The following is a 7,062-nucleotide window of genomic DNA, read 5'->3' on the forward strand; positions in this document are numbered from 1 at the left end:
GGTTCAACATCCGGGTTATTTGGTTATAGCAACCCGAATTCCTGGTTCCATCTGGGTTCTATTCTAGATTATTCTAATGTTCCCGTTGAACTTGGAGAAGATAACCACAAGTATCCGAATAAAAAGGTAAAGTAGGTCAAAGACGCTAAAATTGTTTTATAACATTAAACATTTCAGGATCGACGGTAAAAGAAGATGTAAGGTATTTATTTTCTAATTCTAATGATTAGGAAACTAGATAAAATCAAGCATCGTTTAGATTTTAAAAATAAATCGAAATGTTACATTATATCGAACATTATTTTTATTTAATTCAGTCGTTCTGTCTTTATTTGTTTCCGTTAATATTTCTAGACGTTTTAAAACAACAAAATTTGGAGACCTGTCGTTCAATTGGCCAACGATATATGCATCTAGCCACTTGACCAGTTGACGACTTGCATATATATTTAAATGCACATGTAAAGTTCGAATGCATTTTATTTAATAGCTGCTTTCTAATAATGTCAGATTTGATAGAAATACGTGTGAAGTATATATGTAACAAATCGTTTTGTTCAAAACGGAATCTTAAAAGACATATAAAAAGAAATTGATGATCAATTTAAGTTTAATTGAAAAACGAGTTATAAAATATAACAAAAATGTATATGTACAATAAATTGGTCAAATTTGATACTACTTGTGAAATTAAGGCATGCATATAATCATTATACGCCAAAAAGAATCAAATCAAAATTAAGATTGCATATTTTTATAATAAAATTGTGTTGGTGTGTGTGTGTTAATGACAGTGCTGGTGGAATGAGTAGTACCAGCACACTTGTCGGAACTTCTGTGTCGGTACCATAGATAAGGGGCATAAACTACGGAGTTACTCTAGTCCGTTCGTCCCGAACGTCAAAAACAAAGGGTTCCGTTTTTTTAACTTTAGTTGCCCCAACCAAATGCTACAAAACTTATACACAAAATAGAAAAGATGTGTCATGAGTGCCAATAAGAACACTCCACAAAAGATTAAATGACACAGAAATTAACAGCTATAAGTCATCCTACGGCCTTCAACAATGAGCAAAGTCCGTACCGCATAGTCAGCTATAAAAAGCACCGAAATGACAATGTAAATCAATTAAAACGAGAAAAGAAACGGACAAATTATGTACAAAAAATGAACAAAAACAAATATGTAACACATAAAGAAACGACAATTCATGAATTAGAGTATCCTGACTTGGGACAGGTACATACAAACAGAATGCGGCGGATTAAACATGCTAGCAGGATCCCCACCCTTCACCTTGTGTGGCAAAGAAGATACCAAGTACACATAAATTTAAAACAACTACATGTCACCATACGGCCTTCAACAATGAGCAAATACGTATAGATGATGTTGTATGAGTGCCAATGAGACAAATCTCTATCCAAATAACAATTTATAAAAGTAAACCATTAAAGGTCAATGTACGGTCTTCAACACGGAGCCTTGGTTCTCACCGAACCACAAGCTATAAAGGGCCCCAAAATTACTAGTGTAAAACAATTCAATCGAGAAAACCAACGGTCTAATCTAAATAAAAAAAAAGAGAAACGAGAAAAGCGTACAAATTCCACAAACAAACGATAACTACTGTACATAGATTCCTGACTTAGGACAGGTGAAAACATTTGCAGCCGGATGAAACAATATTATAACATCACAACATAGAAAAAACACGATAAAACAAAATTCAAACGAGGAAAGAAATGGACAAATGTATCTAGGCCACTGACTTGCGACAGGTACATGCATACTGAATAAAGCGGGGTTGAACATGTTAATGGGGTCTTCACATCCCCCTAACCTGGGACAATGGTTATTTCCACATACAAAAAATTGAATTTGAAATTTGGTAGCGTCACTTTTACCGTTCAAGAGTTATCAAATTCCTTTAAAAACATAGAAAATGCTGAATTTGCGTTTTCGTTCTTTTAAATAAGTTGTACTCAATCAAATTTTATAAACCTTATACGTAATGCTTATTACCCCATAACACAAGAGTTATTATATATATGAAGTTGGTACTAGTACTAATGATACAAATATCAACACGTAGACTAAAGATAGGAAAGATGCTTAAGTTGTCGTTTCTGTTCTTTTACTTTAGTTTGCATCAACCAAATGTTTTGAAACTTATACACAATGATTATGGTCACTAAACAGTCAAAATTACGTGAATCCTGCTTCTATATGTGGAAGGTTACTTTTGTTTTCCTTTCACAGACAGGGGCATCTGGGGCCCATAGACATATTGTACATTTCTTTCAGTAAACAGTTTATTTACTTCCTTTGGATTCTACTTCTATTAGAATTAGCTTGCATATTTTTTTTAAGGATGGCGGTGCAGTTTGATAACAGACAGTGACCAGCATAAAAAAAGTTTTTCACTAGATTGAGCTCTTTGTCTAAGTGTACTTTTTAAATGTTCTTCGCACTGAGTTCAGTCTATTGATATGCGTATACCTTCATGTGATTTTTAAGATGCTTAAACAGACTATCCATATCAACATGTCCATGAAATGAAATCCAAGGTAAAATGATTGAACCATTTTGAATAATCTAGCTATCACAACTGGCAGCACATGGTGCTACTAGAGTAGTAAATGTTCTTTCTAATTTTTCACGGCAATATAAAAGATTTAGTTTTCATTTGATCAAAACATTCCTCATATCAAAAATTGAGAATGGAAATGTGAAATGTGTTTAAGAGACAGTAACATGACAAAAATGCAAACATGAGTTAAAAGGTCACCAATGGGTTTTTAACATAGTGAGAAAATCCCTCGCCCGGCGGCGGACTTCAGATGGCCCCTTAACAAAATGTGTACTAGTTCAAACTCCAATTCATAATACCGATCTTACAATTAAAAACATACAAATATATCTATATATTTAATATAGATATAAGAATATGGGATATGAGTGCAATCAGACGATTCTCCATATACTTCAAACAAAATATGCAAGTTGTACAATGAGGGAAAAGGTCAAGATCATATAACGTTTCTCGTGCCACAAGACTCACAATCTTATGGCAATACATCTTCATGCTACATATTCAGAAGCAAGGTCAATTTAAAATCATACGTCTAGGTCAGGGTAATATACAAAGGAACACACTGTATCATGATGACACACCCAAAGTGCATAGATCAAGAGTCAAAAAGTCATAGTCTGGTCAGAATTCCATGTAAAAAAAACCACAAACCAGTCCTGCACAAAAGTTCATCACGGTACACGTAACAATGTCTCATGGCATGATGCACTACACATGCCGAATACAGAAAACATGGGTCAGGGACAGAAACAGAAGACATGTATCTAAACTCAATGGAACAGTACTTGTATTTCAGGTCAATATATACAAGTGCCTTCAACATAAAACATAAACTCTCGCAACAATTCAAAGTTAAAACCGTCTTTGACAAAAGTTTGAGCGGGATTTTTTGTGACGATTACAAATGTACCTTACATGTACCACTGTTAATTGAAAATCGGATCGTGCAGTTATGTCAAAAAATTAAAACATTAAGATAAGACATTAAAACACTTACAACTAGGGTTAACCATTAATTTCTACCCTTACCATGTGATAGCACTATGGCAAACTGATAGAAACACTTGATGCAGTCATGAAATTGAATATTTGCAATAGTACGACGAGACCAATTCAAGACAGTAAGAAACAAATGAAAGTAATTATACATACAAACTTTTAATCACAATGCACAATAAGAAACCGTAGTTTTCATTCAATTTATTCATTTAAAATGTACGCTCAAGTTAAACAATGGAAATTAACGCTGTATATTTATATAAACGATCAATCTTGTAAATAAATAAATAAATAAATAAGCTTTATTTAGAGTCGGCATGGTATATAAAACATAGACAAACATAAGCTCTAATGAGCTTTTAACCGACATATAAGACATTATTTAACAATACAACATTTATAACAATACAACACATAATATAGTCCACACGCAATAAATATCAGAGCACAAAAATGAAGCACTAAAAGCAAAATATAAGCATAAGCTAGGTATTAAGGCGAAAAGCATATAAGTGTAAACTAGGCATAAAAGCTGGTAAAAATGCGTAGCATAAAATTTGAAAAAAGTGGGATATGATCTAGATGGTAAATAAATTTGCATTATATATAAACTAAAAGTCTGCACAAACTGTGCACTTACAGTCATTTCCATTCCATGACTTTAAAATATTTTTGAACTGACTAAAATTAGCAATTTTTCTAAAATCATCAGGTAGATCATTCCATAAAACAGCAGTTGTGTATTTACAAGAGTTCTTACCATAGGTTGAAGTTCGGACCCTAGGTATATTTATAATATTAGAATATCTAAAATTATATTTACAGTCTTTCAATTCAACTTAATCATGTCAGCATGGTGGTGACAATTTATATAAAATTTTATAACACTCAATAGCCATGTTACGCATACGTCTTATTTTCAGTGATGGAACCTTTGTAGTTCATCATATGAACTAACATAGTCTTAATATATAAATCGTTAAGCCCTTTCCTGAATTTTTTCCAATTTGGTGGTGTTATTTTTGTTGCAAAAATGCCATGCCAAAGGACAAAAATTAAAATTAGATAAAATTAATATGTGGAAAATGGTCAGTTTATTTGTTGGGATGCTTTACGACAAATATTTTAATGTGGTGATTAAAATTAAGTTGATAAAATAAAGTACAAAGAATTTCTGAAGGATTTTCCTTCGACTGCAATTATAATGTATGCTGACGGTCATACCCGCTGCAGGTGTGTGCACCTGTCCTGATTGATTCAGGGACATGTCGTTCAGCAGTTATCGTTTGTTGATGTGTTTCATTGGTATTTTCCCGTTTGGAAGTATAAATTAGATCGTTGGTTTTCCTGTTCGAATTGTGTACAATACTAAGTTGTGGTCCCTTATAGCTTGCTGTTTGGTCTAAATTAAAGCGCTGTGTTAAAGACCGTACTTAAACCTATGTTTGTTTTTATTAGGTTATCCTTAAGACAAGGGCCTTAAAGGGGTCATTTTACCATGTTTACTGTTGAAGAAAAGAAAATAGAAATACTAAGGATTTGTTTACCGGTAGTGCTACTTTACAAAACCTTTGAAAACTTTTTTTTACTCAAAAAGAGGAGAAATGCATTATATTTTAAACAACTTTTCTAAAAGAGGGGTCCACTTATTTTGAATAATATTAAACAGTTAAACTGTTAAAGTAAATGTGTTAACGTGGTTAAGTCCAGAAATATTACAAAATTCTTAGACATGTTTTGACAATTTGATACCATATAGATATTATAGTTCTTTGGGAAAAAATTTGCCCTCTTGTACTAAAAGTGTTTAACAAAAAAAATATATTATAACTTATATTGACCCTCATAAAAGGGATATTCATAACATTAAGTGGTTGTTCTGAACCTGATTATGACTTGGATGGAGAATTGTCTCATTGTCAGTCACACATACATAGACCAGATTTAATTATTTCTTGTTGAACAGTGAAAAATACTTCTAAAATTAATGAAATGTCAAGGTGCAAGTGATAAATCAAGTTTAAATATAGTCAAAGCCTACTATTTTATGTTTACAAAAAAAAATTATAGTCGCTCGCCTTTACTTTTAAGGCTTCGCCTCAGAAATTTGCAAATTGAATATTTTTTTATTCAAATTTGCAAATCGCTCGCTCGCCCCAATTTTTGAAGTCCAGAAATCCGTAGAACAAGAAATTAAATTGGTGTGGCCTGACACAGTATAATAAAAGAGAGTTAATAAAAGACTTATTAGTTTGTATTAATTTTGTATTTTCTAAATACTAACCCTGTCAACTATACCCTCTGGTGGTTTGTGTGTGAACTCAACACTTTGGAGTTCTTTTTCAAACCTGCGTTAACAAAACGATGAAGATATATTATTGTCTGCTTTCTTTACTACTTAAAGCAAGCAACAACAATCTTTATTATTTATTTTTCGAAGAGGAATATTGCATTTTTGTCTTTACTATGCCATACCAATAGATAACAAAAATACAAATATAAATATCATTACACACATGATTTCACATACGAATTCTGCTTGTAAAATTACACCAGGAAATGAAATAAAAAAAGGGGGTAACCGTTTTCGTTTTTGAGATACGAGCCGTTGAAATTAACTACACGATACACCAAAATTACAAAGGATATATAGGGAAAATCATCAAAATTAGCAGATATTTTTACATTTTCAAGATTTTCTAATTTGTTGGACAATGGATTTTTTTCTAAAATTGATATACGATTTAAAAATGAAAGACGAATCCATCGGTGCAAAGAAAGTCCTTAGCAACCTTATTAGTTTTTACGCTACTCTCTGTTGAAGTTTAGTTTTTGGCCGGAACATTGAAATTATCTGGCGACGTCATTGTCTGCAGTAACGTCGCTACAACTTCTACGTCGAAACTCTATTATACCATACAATGCCGTAGCAATGGCGTTCGTGTGTATTACCCATCTTCCTATGTATTACAAATGATCTTACGCTATAATTTGATAAGGAAATAAACTAACTTATTTTACAGAATATTTCTGTCGCAAAAGAAAATGCAAGTTTGTAAATTAATTTACCGCAAATGAAAGAAATTTGCCGTAGACTCTAATTTCATCTTTTCTATATTAGAGTGATTTCCGAACCTTTTTCAATGCTGGCATGGATTGTTTAATTCTTTTATGAATCAAATGTCAAGTTTGAATTTGTCCCGGTTAACACAGTGTTGTCAGAATGAATTGATCGGCTTTAATACTAAGATCGGGTATACACCTCGTTTTCAATCTTACTTCTGTATGTTTGTATTTAAAAAAGTAGACCTATTTTCTGCATATTTTCATGTTCGTCATTTCTGCATGTTGTTAATCTGAAAATTTGCACACAATATAGTCTACATCATAAACCTATTTCATTAGTCATGTTTACACACATGCTAAAGACGCATCTCTGCCAAAACATATTTTATTTTACAAAATT

This window comes from Mytilus trossulus, chromosome 3 (assembly GCF_036588685.1).
Source record: "Mytilus trossulus isolate FHL-02 chromosome 3, PNRI_Mtr1.1.1.hap1, whole genome shotgun sequence".
NCBI classification, from domain to species: domain Eukaryota; kingdom Metazoa; phylum Mollusca; class Bivalvia; order Mytilida; family Mytilidae; genus Mytilus; species Mytilus trossulus.